General features: G+C 30.1%; 1 long non-coding RNA gene across 1 annotated transcript; it reads right to left on the bottom strand.

Annotated features, from left to right (window-relative positions):
* Positions 1–2,957: 2,957 nt before the first annotated feature.
* Positions 2,958–6,409, bottom strand: LOC113560195. Its single transcript, XR_003406085.1, has 4 exons — positions 6,235–6,409; positions 5,309–5,607; positions 3,184–3,310; positions 2,958–3,035 (listed from the first exon to the last, which is right to left on the bottom strand). It is a non-coding gene; the product is annotated as an uncharacterized LOC113560195 (long non-coding RNA).
* Between the last annotated feature and the right edge of the window lie 10,147 nt (positions 6,410–16,556).

Below are 16,556 nucleotides of genomic sequence, written 5' to 3'. Positions count from 1 at the left end.
ACAAATCGCGTATTAAGGTGTACACACAATTAATATTTATAGGATATTCGCATTAATTTCTAGTTAAGTATTTATAAATTCTTAAGCTATCGTATACTCTAACTCTATAGTCTATTTACGAGACGAAAACGCAAGTTATATGTATTAAAACAGGGCTGGTAAAAATTTTTCGAACGTGATAATATGACAAAAATTTCATGATTTTATGTTTTTTTTCTTGCCTGCGATATTAAAATATAAAAATATTATATAGGTACGTATATAAATAAGAAAAATTTCTTAAAATAATGTATTATTTTAAATGTATTATTTGTATTTTGTTAGTAAATCAATAAGATATTTAATATAAGTAATACTAATATTTAACATTACACTTAAGTATTTATTAATTTGATGTGTTTGTTATACACTTGAGACTAATTCTTTTGTATTCGGTTTATAACTTGTTAATTTTAATTTTAACGATATTCATGCGGCACTGCATTCAATAGTTAGTAGGTTTCTTAAGTAGTGTTGATTAAATCATTTCCGAAAAGATTGACTCACTTGAATAAGTTGAAAAAGCCTCAAATTTAATTTTTTTAAAGATTTAAACGATAATGAAAAAGTATTTACAGTATTAATTTTTAAAAACAAAATATAAAATTATAAAGTAAAATATAATATGTATTTTTATTTTTTGCGGGCAATTGCAGTCAGGTGTGCCATGGATTTTTTATCTCTGTGACTAGCATGTACAAAGAAGTCCATCTTATTGGCCCAAGCTATGTTTCCATATACAACAGAATAATATTATTATAAGTAAATTCGCTGAGAGACCAGGACAGTGGCGACGGAAGAAAACTCGTCGTTCTCTACTACCTCAATCCCTGGCGGCTGCGACCCGCCTACTTATCACCTGTAGCTCCCTTATTTACATTATTCCTCCTAATCTCTTGGCGAATTCACTATCGGTGCATTGTAATTTCAATTTTTTGCAATCATTTACTTTGTCGAACTTTATTTACCACCAAACAAGTCACAATAACAACATAAGATATTTAGAAAACCAATACGACATTCAAATTACGCAGTAGGTTGATAAATGTGATATTATTTACACGTCTATCGCGATATCCAATGCTTTGTGTTGGTCAGGGTGAATAAAAAAATGATACCCAATCAAAATATTTGCGATTAAAAACGTGGTTAGATTTGAATGGCTCTTTTTGTAGGTCAATTATTCTTAAGTGTGTGGAACGGGTTTATCAATTAATTTAAGTATACATTGTAAATTTATTAATATCACGAAGCAGTGAATCGTTGTACACAGCTACGCAGGGGAGTAAAATTTGCTATATCAGAGCACTTAGTATATAATTTATAAATGGTAATTTTAAAAGAAAATAAGTATAGGTACTTAATGTAAATGATTACAGCTGTGATCGTTATATTTTCGGTGTTGACATCGTGAGTCTTTAAACCGGATATACTATTCTAGAAATCGACGGTGACGATTTAGGTTAGAGGCATCGGAGACGCGAGTGACGGGTGGCCCCGGTGGTTCCGGATAACACCCGTATTCGGTCCGCCCGTGGCTCGGACTTTACACGATCGAGAGACCCTACCTAATTTTCTAAAGTATAAAAAAAAATACAACACATTTTTACACTTTTTTTTATCACAGACGTCCCTAATGCCCTACCTACCTAACAAGTAGTCCGTGCCCAGACGATCGGTCGCCCGTGTACCAAGTATAGATTCCTATGACGTCGCTCACTTCAACTGCACATACCACACTTATATGTACCTATCTATAAGTGACTCCCCTCCTGACCTACCCGAAGTTAAATATTTGTAGGGTGTGTGCATTAAATTATCAAACCTATTGTCTGCACTAAACGGCACAACAAACTACGACAAATTGTACAGTTGACATGTGAGGACCAACGTTTGGTAACAATATGAAGATTTAGGGTTGTCGGCTTAGCTGAGATGCGCAAATAATGGAGTGAATCGAATACAACTACGAAGCGATGACCACGCGGGCGATTCGGGGCCGGGTCCGGGAACACTAGTCCTGAACACTCGCGGAACCTTTGCGTCTAACCGTAAGCACCTTTGTCGGTGGCGGGAACATCACGCTGTGGTAGTTGAAAAATGATTGTAACTACCGGTAATCAAAATAAGGAAGGAAATATAAAATCTATAATATAAATGGTTATAGCAAAATAATAGTATAATTTTCTTGGTTTAAAACGGTAGGTTTAATCGAGTACCTACAGGTATTGTTACGGGGTAATATTTTTCACGGCGCTGTAATTACAAAATAAGTCACCTGAATCGTTAAATAAAATTGTTGACGAAAAGTCAAAAAGTAATGTATGAGCGTATTCACTGTACCAGGTCCCTTTCTGAAGTCTCGATTAAAAAATCTAGCGTAATTTGACCGGCGTAATGTGCGTTCATCTAACAACGATTCACCACTGTCATAATAATATCTATACATTATAAATACTTATTACCTAACCATCGTCTCGCCTAGACGTCTGTGTATGCAAGTACAGTAACAATATTTTATATACAAACAGTATAATATCCTTAAATCTAATGTTGTATTCGTCTTCTTGCGTATAACCATCATGGATAGAATCAAAGAATCCTGTCTACCGTAAGGATCACCAAATGAACGATTTAAAGTGATAGTGTTGGGCAGTTTAAATCCACCAGTAGGCGGATTTGTCTCTATGTAAGCACGATATTGTACCAGCGTTTAATTTATACCTGGAAAATATGGCGGTGGAAGTTGCGACGAAACGGGTACGTATAATGAATTATTTTATTGTTACAGTACAATGTTAAGGAGGCGGGTCCTGCGCTGCATCTGCGACTCCGAAAACGTCTCTCCATCTAAAATCGTGTTTATACTAAATATATAGTTAGCATCTATCTTATTTAATGAAATACACGCAAAATTATCTACCTTTAAATCACCGCAACTTGTATAGATGATCACGTTCGTTCTGACAATAGTTTCCAAAAATACGACTAAGCACCTAAACAAAACATAAATTTAATTATTAACATATTGATATTGTATGTAAAATTTCCATGTGTAATTAGGTAGGTAAACTTTTGCTATTATCAGTATAACGAGATATATAATAATAAAATCTGATTAAAATCGAACGGGTTGATATTTACCTGTCATGTGAAGCGATCAATTGTCCTCTTAAATTTTTTGTCTCGTGTAGTTTATCTGTGGATATTTTTATACCCCATGCTGCAATAATGATGCTATAGCAACATTATAAGTTCATTCACTCATCCCCTAAATCACATTACAAAACATATAATAATACAATACAAATTTAAAATATTACTCAAAATACGTGTTCAAAATATATTTTAAAATATTTTCTTAAATATGTTTATCTATCGTCTGCAGCTCTTATACATAATCAGGTTTTTTTTTTAATATATAAAATATGTTTTGTAGGAATATCAAATATTTTTCGGAAAACATTTTATAGTCCGTTCACAATAAGAATAGTAGACGGCGTCGACGAGTTTCTGTCGGACGGCGGTCAGACAACACCAGTTTGTCAACCCCACTCAGTCAAGTGTACGCCAGCTGTGTATTAAAGCCACGCAAATGAGCATAACTCGGTTGCCGTATACCTTCTATTTTTATTGTGAACGGACGAATAGAAGAAGAATAACGGAAGAATAAATTATAATCCCTTATACATTTTACCATCAACTGACATATAAATATCCTCAAATAATACATATATACAATTTTTAAGAGCAATTTTTTATAATTTAAAACCATGCTGGTATAATAATAAAAATACCCAAACACTATAATATCACAAAAACAGACCACATAAAAATAAAGAATTAATAATAGGTGCTATTAAATTTATTATACTCATGTATTTGTTTTGTTTCCGTACTTGCAGATATGGACCACTATAGGTTTGGGTATTTATCAAAACATCTATTCATAGAGAATGACAATATTAAAGGATGGTATATAACGCTATACAACCAAACTGCTTGATGGTATGATCAAAAAGATTATAAATGTGATGTGAGTATACTATGCGTATGAATACCTTACAGATTCGATTAATAAATTGTGGCAGTAGAAGGGCGCATGCAAACGGCAACACGATTCTTGTATATATGCTTTTAATTGTACGTGGATGGTTTGTGATAATACACATTGTATATATACAGAGATAATTTTAAAACATTTCGTACTTTCAGAGACCAAAATGTCCACGTTAAAAATTAAATTAAAAATCATAAATAGGACTAATGGACTTGTATTATTCTCGTCAGTCTGCAAAAACTTTACCTCCCTAAACTTAACTCAACTTATAATAACTTAAGACACCTAATTACATTATTAAGACTCGCGTGTTGTATAAAACAAACAAACCCAAACGTTACCTATTTGAGAATTTGATCGTTTGCATTACATGATATATATTTTTTTATAATTAATAAATGTATGCGTTATGTTAGATATATTGTCTAAGTATCAAATAATTTTTAGCGAATACTATTCACTTATTAATTTAGCCTTTAAAAAAAGAAATATTAAACGGGAAAATATTTAGATGACTATAAATTATATAATTGATCATTATTCGTCTTTGTCATTATATTTATATCACTCACCATTTGACTAAAAACATATCTTACTACAATAAAAACTATTGTAGTCCTAGACATAATTATGTTAATTATTGAAGATAGGGTTGGGTCTCGGTGTGCTTAAATAATTAAATATAATTTATGTATCGTACGTTACGGTGCTTAATCTTTTTTTTTATCTTTTTATATAAATATATCTATAATTAACTTCATAGCTAACTTATTATGTCAATATGTCATATTAGGTTCGAAATTTGGCGTCAGCACCGGAACAGTCCCAATCTCATATTTTACTTATGGTGGCCGTATTATGAAAAAGCTGCAGAAAATACCAATGATCAACAGTGAATTAAAATTTTAAACTATTATATAAATACGCAATTTATAAACTACAACGAATATATAATAAAGGATCATATTATATTGTCTTAATAGCCACGAACCAAAGTCAGATACATTATTTTACGGAAAATTCAGATAATTTTTAATAAGATTTAAAATAAATTCGGTCTGCTTGTAACACGATTCCTCACGCAATTATATTTAATTTGTTAATTACTTACAATTTATTTTTTTAAGGTTTTTACGCAATATAATTTGAAGGAGAATATTAAAGGTACTATTAATAAAGGTTCATAAATCTTAATACTATGAATCTTACCTATAGAGGTTGTTTCTTAAATGATTGAAAATCCTTAGGAACCGATGAAGGGAAACGTGTGACTGTTGGGTATTCCATAAATCCTGGTACAGTGTTCTATGATGAGGTCCCAATTCGGCCACCAACTACTACGGTTACAAATAACTCATAGTCCGCACTACCACTACTTTGTGTCAGCTTAATATCGTCTGCCGATGATTGTACGAATGAACAAGCTGAACCAATTGATCAGATAAAATATAGTGTGTCTGAATGCATTGAGCGAGACTCCTCAACTGGGTCTTCTCCACAAATAGTGGCTGCACAATAAACAATTTTTTAAGATCAGTTTATTATTATTATTTATTTTGTAACAGTCATTGGTATTCTAAGAAATAAAACTATTTTAATTGGCCTGATTATAACATATCTAAAATCATTAAGTAATATTATTAACAAAAAAAATTAAAAATATTAACATTCTTTAACCTTAACAATTTATTTCACCCATTAAAATACTTTGAATAACTTCTATTCAATGATTCGAATTTTTCTGAAACAAAAACGTAAACTACCAATTATTAATAATTAAATAAAATCTCAAATAATATTTTTAATTTATATTAATAAATATTAAATCTTAAATGTATTTATACGATAAATTAAACAATATGTAGGTATTATTTTTATCATATTGAAAATTGATATTCGTATATGAATAAGAAATATAATAAAAAAACTAGAAATTTTTTACAAAAAAATAACTCACAATATCATAATATGAAACATATGATTTGGTTTTATACTAATTTTGTTAGGTAACCCAAATGTACAGTTCACTAAGCATTAGAAATGCGATTTTTAAAAAAAATCTGGTTGTAATAATTATCTATGTGACTGGCATATTAATAAAGATTAGTTAATAATTAATATATATATGTACCTACCTATAGTACTTTGAATTGCGCCCAGTGTATGATGAATTTAATAGGTACGTGAAATTGTAAACTAAAACCTGTGTATATTTTTCCTAAAAGTGCGTTTAAAATATTATTTGAAGTTCTTATTATTTTCCAAAATGTTTTATTTTTCACGAGAATCCAATCATTTCACGCAATCTTCCGAAATAAATCACAATGATATGGCATTAAATATAATTTCTAAAAAATAATTTTAAAATAATCATTTTTAAAATTTGATTAAACAAATATATCAAAAGATAGATAACAAAATGTCAACTAGGTACTTGCTTTTTTATGAGATGCGTGAATATTGCTAAACGCGGCAACCAATTACGGCGTTTTTTACAAAAAATACGGTGACGTGGTGGGGTTACGGGCATCTGGTCTGACTGTACCTATAGCTGAAAGGAAAATGGCACGCACGCGCACGTGGAAAAAAAATTGAACCGCCGCTCACAGAGCGTACAAAATGTTGTCATTACACTTTGGACGGCGGCCGATGTGCACTTGCGTGAATAGAAAAAACAAAAAAAACAAACAAAAAAACACAAACACACACCAAAAACAAAACATCAATTCTACAAAAAAAAACCTCTAAACTACCGACTCGCGACTTACTAGGTGACACTAGGAGTCAGCAGCGTTGATTGCACACAGACGCGGTGGGACCGCTACACCGCAAACGCTACCTAAATCACCGTCTCTGCAACGACAGGTGGTGGCGTGTTACCGACTGCCTGTCCCCGTCCGCCGGCCAATCCATACGCCACCGCCAATCCGAAGCCACCCAGCATCATCGACACAACTACATCCCGCTACATCCTTTACAATCTCCATAAGTGGTGATAGACGAACCTCACGCCACGCGTTCCATCTCTAACGTGTTTATACGCACAGCAAGTGGGGTTTACGTCCAAAGGTGTATGCGGTTTCAAATATCTACACAAATAACAGAGCACACCGTCTACGTCTCCTCGATTCCTCTACATCGTTCCAATCGTGTACGATTAAAAAACGGCTCCTCAATATTCTGGCTGAATCCGGTATTGAAGGTTGTCATCAACGCTGTCGCCATCACGTCGTACACTGTACACACATAAAAAACAAACCTGCACGTACACAATATATCGTTTCGTATTAGCTCATTGTCATGACAAGTTAAATCAGTTTATTACATTTCTACGAGTATAGTTATTAATATAATATTATTGTTTTGTCATTTCGTTTTCGTGTACCTATGTTATATTTGCATGTATGTATTATTTATACGCATTTATGGTGATAACTATTAATAGCGTCCAGAGGGTTTACTGTCGGTGGAAGTTGGCGGATGAATAAACGCCACTCAACTTCTACAGATACGACGACCGTCACCTCATCTATGACCACTACCTGTTACCAGTTTACAGCACTACGACTGGGTCAAAAGCCACCTTCTCGATAATTGTCTACTTTATCACTATATTTGACGCAACGAACGACAATTAGCATCATTCTCGACGTCTTCTATTTCCAGTACTACTCAGCCTCTTCTTCTTTTTACTTTAACGGGTCACAGTTACTACAAATACGACTCATTACCCAGTTACCGATTATTATTACCATCAACGACAATGGCAGCAACAACACCAACAACCAAATCACTACAATTATGATTATTATTACCAGAGACGACAACAACATTATCCCCTACCACCACCACCAGGTAATACTGGAACGAATTATAATAATTACTATTATCTCCAGTGATAGCAGCAACAGTTGCATAATCAACAGCCGCAGACGCAACTGTATTCAGGGCCAATCCAGTCTAGAAAGCTACCGAGTAAAAATCGGTAGGCCGCTCAAAATATAAGCTGGTTTTGAGTGTTTAATCTTATTATTTTTTTTTTGTGATAAATTAGTACACACATTGGTAGAAAATGTAATTGATTTGAATTATTTAGCCGTACAGTAACTGTAGCCGTAATCAAACGTTAGAAATTCTAAAACTCGGTAGGCCAATATCTTGCCAATCCGACAGTGACTGTATTGGTCGTCTAAACAACATGTTAATGGCGCTAACGGCTATGGTAACGGTTATCAGCAACAGACAACAGACGGCGGCTTACACAGGACAGGCGATTATTATACTATCGATAGCAACAACAAAATTAATACAACCATCAGTACCGCATTGATCGCCAGTAACAAATGTCACAGCCTCATAGTACGGCAGCAGCAAAATAACTGCAGTCTAGGTGGAATCATGTCACTGTCGCCCATGCTACTGCCAACACTACACGTGGAACAGGGTCCTTTCACTGTATCGATGTCTACATCACCACACCATCTGCGTCAACCGCCAAAAACCTCCAGATCACTATACTACCTGACAACACTGACCACTATTAATCATCCCCGTTTGCAATGGTTAGTTTCAACTTTAAAAATGTTGACGGAAAATCTTTTAGGTAATATTATAATCTAAAATATTGTAACAATTCAACTAATAGAAAATTGGCTCTATTTTCACTCTAATTAACGATACCTGGCAGTAATTTCTTAATTTCTTTGATCATTGTGATCTATTTACAGATTGATTATATTGAATGACATACATGGTTACATTTTAAGTTCAAAATTTTAATATTTTCAATCAACATCATACATTATTTACAACAAATATAAATACTAATTTTTTCTTTTACCACTAACGTTATTTTATTTTCATTGGAACCTCATTCACATTACGCCAGAACAAACAATAGCATCCGAACCGTATCCGATAAGAGAATCATCATACTTTTAGCATTCATTCTGTTTGCTAAGTGTTTAAATAATATAGCGTGTCACTATTTCAATTAAGGAATTTGATTAAACATACCTACATAAAAAATATTTACAATAGTTGATAATCATAAAAATAGTAATAGATAATAGTAAAATTTCGAACACAATTAATGCATAATCCAGGACCGGCCTAAGAGATAAATGAAACTCATTCAATCAATACATAATTTATATAGGTACTCAATTAAACTTACAAACTATTAAATAATATCTTTACAAAGACACATTTTTTAAGTTTAACGTTAAGATTACATAAATTGTCAAAAAACATGTCATTTTTTGGATAGGTTATGTGAATAGCCATTTTTGACATATTATATAAACTTTTATTTAATTTTTAAATATTGTCATAGGTTATATAATTTTTTTTTTTTTTTATTAATAAGTTTTATGATCATAATTTGGGGGCCTATCGATTCCACCTAAATAGCATCGATTCCGCCAGTATCGACTCCGGGATTGGTAAATTGGGTCCCAAATGATCTTATCTCGGTAAATTGTGTCCCAGGAAAAATATATAAATTAAAATATATGTGATTTTTAATGTTTTTATAATATCACGTTCTAAATAAATAATAATTGTATAAATAATCAAAAAATTGAGTCCCAGTAAAAAATATTGATATAATATGTCAAATTGTACAATATATGGTATAAATAATATAATAATCAAAAAATTGTATCCCGATAAAACATGTTAATATAATATATCCATGATAAGCATAGCTGTCTATAAACACACACTAACATTATATGCAATATGACGTATTATTGTAATAGAATTATTAAAAAAATATTTAAGTTTTAAGTATTTAATATTTTAAAACTAGTTGCACCAATGGTTTATAGCTGAGACCCAACTTACCTACTATCTACTTTTTTATATCCAGGACTCAACTTACCGTTTTCAAAATGGACTAAAATTATGGCGGACCCACAATTTACCTAGCTCCATCGACTCCGCCAGTACAGGTAGTCCAAAAACAACCTATCGATTCGGCCACCTACCAATTTATACCTAATACCTAATTGTATAATTAAATTAATAAATAATAAATAATAAATACAATATAATAAATGTATATAAAATAAGACAAATTAAATTTGATAACTTTTTATCATGTATATTGTATTATTGTATTATTTTATTTTATTTATTTTTTATTATTATTAAATCATCATAAGCTACATAGAATACAAATAATTTCAGATATTTTACATTATTATCTATCTCTTTTAAGCTATTAGCTTGTGTTAGAGATAAAGAGTAATAATAATAATTAAAACATAATTTATATTATATAATTAGCATACTAAAGTGATGAATACATTAGAAATTAAAATAATATTAACAATAGAAAAATTTTAAAAATGAGATAATTTTACATATTAAATATAACGAAACATATTATGAAGGTCTTAGATTAATTGAGAAAATAATCAATGATATACAATTTTTTTAATATTAAATTTGGAACAGTGAATATTTTTTTTATATTGGCATGGCATACAGTTAAAATAAACAGGCCCTAGATAATTTACAAAAGATTTATAAGAATATCTAACAGGTATATTGAACTTAATATTTTCTCTTTTACAATCCAACAATTTGTAATCTTTATCTTGACTGAACCTTTTAAAAGTGAACAAAATAGTAATTTTTTTATAGAGAAATCTAGTCGGTAAAACTCCCAACTCCTTATAATTTTGATTTGTAAAACTTTGCAGGGAGTACTTATTTAAGCAAATTCTTATTATGTTATTCTGATTTATTTGCAATTTGTTTAAAACAGTATCACCCAATCTCCCCCATACTAATTTTTTGTATTGGAATATTGATTGATATAGTGCAAAATAAATAACCCGCATTATTTGCTTGGGTACTAAACCTTTAAATTTATGGAATTTATAAGTTATTGAGCGTAACTTTCCAACTAGGTTTTGAATGTGAAGATTCAAGTTTTTATCAAATATGATACCTAAATATCGGGTACTATTTACTTCTTTTATAACTATACATTTACTTACGTTACTACAACTGCTACCATCGACACATCTATGAATTGTTATGGGGTTAAGATTTGGAACATTTTTATAAATCGAGAACGTCATAAACATGGTTTTTTGTACAATTCCCAGTTTGCCAGAATTTCTAATAAAATTTTTCCTAAATACTCTGCAGTATGATTTTTATTTAATTCCACCATACAAATTTTTCTTGAAATTTAAAACAATTAAGTAATTTTGTTATACGCAATTATTAACTACTTTTTTTTTAAATTACAAAGGTTGTTTAAAGTTAAGTAACATTTCGTCATTTATATCATACTATTAAATACATTTGAATAATATTAACATTTGTTGTACTTAGTAGGTACATCAATGATATATATACATATAATACATATTTTATTTTACTTAAAAAATAATGAATTAAATAAGGCAAAAACATTACTTGATTCAGATGATTCAAGATGTACATCTTCAATTAGGTGTACAGTTATATCGAGAAAGTTTTTCATCTGTATAGTCTCCGTCTATGCATCAGAGGTCATAGCTATATATTTGACCTTAGAAAGAGATTATTTTAATTTACCAGACATGACGCCATAAATGTCATCTATTCTTTTTATAATTGTATGATTACTCGGAAGTTTATATAATGGGCATTCTGCATACATAAAATGCTTGAAACCTTTACTTTCTACTGTTTTGAATGATAGATTATCTTCACAAATGTAATATGATATGACATTGGTAATTGTTTCTATTTTTGGGTCATTTATTAATTTAAATTTGAATTAAATTAATCGAAAATTGCATAAAATAATGCACAATTTTTAAATGATTATCTTTTTACATACTTTCTATCGATTTAATATTCATTAGTAATAAATCATTGCCTTATTAAGTAAAGTTTGGTGTACTTTCAAATATTTATAACAAGTGGCACTTAAAATCTAACAAAATCTAAAACTTTAACTCTTCCATTAATGGCAAAAATATCTATATACACACTGACATGAAGTTGGCGTACCGACATTACATAATTCATTTAAAATCTATGCCAAAATTTCGAGAGTAATTTGCTAGAATTTGTGAGCTTATTCTCGGAATTTGCTAGTCATTCCTTCTACCCCTATAATAATAAAACCATACAATTAAAACTATATAAAACCGTTTTAGATTTCCTTTTTACAGGAACAACTTATTTGAAACATCTTGAAGGCTTGTAGTATAATGTGTTTTCAAATTCCCATTCCTTCATTAGGTGTATAAGGTTTGTTAGTTTATTACATTTTTCGCATATAATTATACTCGTATCCACCGATCTTCGTAAAATAAACAATTGCGTTTTTGAAAAATCTTTAGGCATTTTAATTATTTAAATAACAAGACAATAATTTACATTAATTTAATAAAATGCTAAATTGTCAATGGTATACACTAAATTTAAACACTAGTGCATCACAACAAGTCACAATTTGTCCAATGCTGCAGCTTGTAGGATAGAGTCGAGTAGACGACAAATAGCAATTACAATTTATTCTTTTATTTAATAATATTATATATTTATATGTATCGTGTGATAAGGAGATACACAGATATAAATAATAAATAAATAAACTAGACTGTTAACTCATGATAATAGGTGAAGTTAATAATCTGTAATACTTGTGGGAATTGTGGGAATAATACATATAATATGTATTATTTACTTCATTATAGGTATTATTTTTGTTTATTTAATATACATTTAATATAATATATCTTGTGTTGCGCATGCTATGAATCTTAAAGTAGAAAAGGCTGTTGAAAAAACTCAAGAAATTTATGAAGATACATATATTAAGTCTGGTGGTGTTCCAATACTACTATCCAAAATTCGAGAAATAGAACGTTAAGTTTGTTAAAAGAAGTTTTGTTTTTGAACTTCTTTTAACAAACTTATAATTTGTTAAGAAATAACTAATTAAATTTAATTATTAAAATGTTTTCAATCAATATAATAATAATGAAATCATTATTAATCATTAATTATCACATATATTATACTTTTCCATTTCAGGTAAAAAGAAGGACAATATTTGAAGCCCATCTTGTGTACTATAGTACATGATGAAAAAATTCATTTAACATAGTTGAAAGGTTTTTAATATTAAGTATTAACTAATAATTTATCACAAATACTTCTTACTCTCAACTGTAATGGACCATTACTAATAGTATACCTAAAATAATATCAAGTCATGATTTACAGTGTCTACAAGATATGTATTATTTATTAAGACCATTAAAAATACTTACACGAGAACTTTCTACAAAAAATATGTAATGTCCAATAAAGTTATTCCAATAATATCAGGTACTAGGAATGACATAATAAAGTAAAACCCTACTCAAGCTATTGCAGTACATTTGAAAAAAAAGCTTTTAGAATAATTGAATTATAAATGTGAATTTTATGAGCAGTAAACTATATTACCAATCTTCACATTGCTAAACCCAAGATTCAAGGATATGCATTTTAAAAACCCACTTGCAAATTCAAAAGTCCAAGAAAAAATTATTAAATTGACGGATGTGAGTAAAATTATGGGAAATGATATATGTTAACGGAAGAACAAGAAAATACATACTGTAATCAATGACAAACAATGTGATTCATGGAACCTTCACAAAACATTACAAACAAATAGGAGTAATGTAAAATCATTCAATAATACTTAAAGGGTAGAGTTAATTTCTTACTTAAAACGAGATATCTTAAAACTAAATGAAGATCCTACTAATACTAAATAAAAAATTGATTGAATACGAAAGTACAAAAAACAGTTTTTCCAAACCTATACAATAAAATTATGCTATTGAGTATCTGCTGATTCCTGGAACATCTATACTAGCTGAACGGCTTTTAAGGAAAACCGGAGAAACCATTAGAAAAACAAGAATAGATTTATTGGTAGCAGGTTATCAAAGCTGTTTTTTTTACAACCCTTTGATAAAAGTCAATAGTAGGATTTATAAAATAATTAACCTAACTTTTTTTTTGTACCTATTAGTTGTTACCATATTATAGTATTTTGCCAATGCTCAATATATTATTTTAAAGTGTTTATTTTTTTAAATAATTATCATGAATATAAAATATAAAGAGAATAATGACAAACATTGTATGTTATAATTACATTGCGTTCTATCTCGTAAATGTTTAGTGAAAAAAATTATTTTCGATATATCGAAAAATTTAATAATGGAATTCGATATATATCGACAATCAACATACATGATTTAAATTTAACGAAATATCGGTTTTAAAGTCTGTTAATCATCTGTTAATCAAATTATGATAATTATATGTAAAGAATACTTAAAAACTAATTTGTATTATGTTGCTTAAACAATAAATTCCATGGTTGTTAGTAAACGCCGTTAGCTTACAAAATTAATTTTATTTAAAAATAAATAATATTATCATTCTTATTTTAATTTAAGTCACAATAAATAAACTGGATAAGGTTTTTATATATTTTATATATTTTATATACTTTAAGTAGTATAATCTGTAGGTAGGTACCTATTTATTAAAAAAATATATTTTATTATAAACTCACTAGTCTTGTGATAAATGTATGTACCAAAACGTCGATAGCATTTGTCAAAAACACTGTAATGAGGACCACTGGCGATCTCTAGGAACTGTGGCAGCCTGTGCTTGCTAAAAACAATACTTGAAAAGCCGCTATCGAACCTTGTACATACAATCTGTAGTCTGTGTGAAGTTATTTCACACGTAATAACGCCTTTATCCTTCGAAGTATACAAGAATACCTGAAAAATGCGTTAGTAAAGTACAGTCGACTTTTGAAAATATTTGTAAAATTCGTGACTAACCAACAAACATTATACTACCTAATTTTATCTGGGCAAAAGAATTAATCGTCGCATTAACGTTTGTATTGATTCATTACTGTTTAATACCTACAGGTAGGTGTATAAAACGACTGCCGGATAAAGAAGTTATAACTTTTGGGGTGTGGCATTTTTGTACATGGTCAATAACAGTCGAGCGGCTTTAGTGAGGACCACGGACGAATTGACGATGTCCGGGTAGCTTGCAAGCTTATTACAACAAGGTTGGGATGAGAGGTGGAACTTTAGCGAGAGCGCGTCGTTCGCATTTTCCAAGCCATGAATCACCTTTGTTGTTATGGTAACGCCCCCCCTCCACAACTTCATCAAAACACATATCGATCGAGACCTTTCACTTTCACCCTCGTATCGTACACACGACCCTTATATAGTGAGTATACCAATTTAGTAAGTTGTCGACTGGACCCGTCAATCAATCATTGGCACCTCAAAACCATCTCCGCCGTCCACCCTACATATCAAGACCCTTTATGTACAATGTCGAAGCCTCGCTTTCCGTTGATAATATCCTGAATATGTCCCACGCATTCCCCAGTCTGACCTCGCAGCTCAGCCAAAACTTGCAAAAGCGTAGCTATCGTTATATATTTGCCAAATATATACGATGTGTTGGTAACGAAAAATCAATGGAGGTCGCCATTCCCGGGATCATCATCCTTGCCCTCTACGGAACGACACATCGTCCCTTTTCTCTACTATTTATCTACTTTTAGGTTCGGAACAAAATATAATTCTATATCAGGAAATTTAACAACGAAATGCCAATCAAATAAAATATTAATAGTACAACCACTCCACTTATCCTTACTTGTATATTATATTAGTTTTTATAGTTATTTTTTTCAAGACCTTCCTTTCACACAATCACTATTATACTGATCTTTTGCGGTTTTCAGTCAAGAATACAAAAAAAATTGTAATAAATATTATATTGTCTTCACTATTAAGTTAATAAATAAATATAAACATGCGTGTGATAATCGTTTGAATAATTTGACGTACAAGTTGTTAAAATTCAAATATATCATAAAAGTAAAATTATAAGTATAAACATTATAAAAATTATAAAAATAATAAATTTACAAAGAAAAATATATTTAATTTTACTTTATGTGCAATTTATTATATTTTAATAATTTTATTAATTTCTAAATAAAACTAGAAATAGTAAATACTTAAAAAAAATACTCAATAACGAGATACACTCAAGACTCAGCCATATTCACTATTGACTAAAGTGATTTGCCCATTTTTATTTTACTATGTAAGAAACATATTATTATAATATTAACCGCAACCGTTTAGCCAACAATTTTAAAGCTATGAGTGTTAATAATATAAGATAAAAATACTCGTATAGGTTAATAAATATTAATTATATTAAATAGGTACTAAAATTTAATGTTAACGAACATAAAGTGTATCTATTACCAATTAAATTAATCAGACATTCAATCAAACTTCTTTTTAAAATACTACTTTATGCGCATTCAAATCTTTAGGCCAACTAACAAAATTAGGTCACAACATATGGGCCTAAG

The sequence above is a fragment of the Rhopalosiphum maidis genome, chromosome 3 (genome assembly GCF_003676215.2).
Source record: "Rhopalosiphum maidis isolate BTI-1 chromosome 3, ASM367621v3, whole genome shotgun sequence".
Taxonomy (NCBI): domain Eukaryota; kingdom Metazoa; phylum Arthropoda; class Insecta; order Hemiptera; family Aphididae; genus Rhopalosiphum; species Rhopalosiphum maidis.
This window is presented reverse-complemented; position numbering and strand designations above follow the sequence as displayed.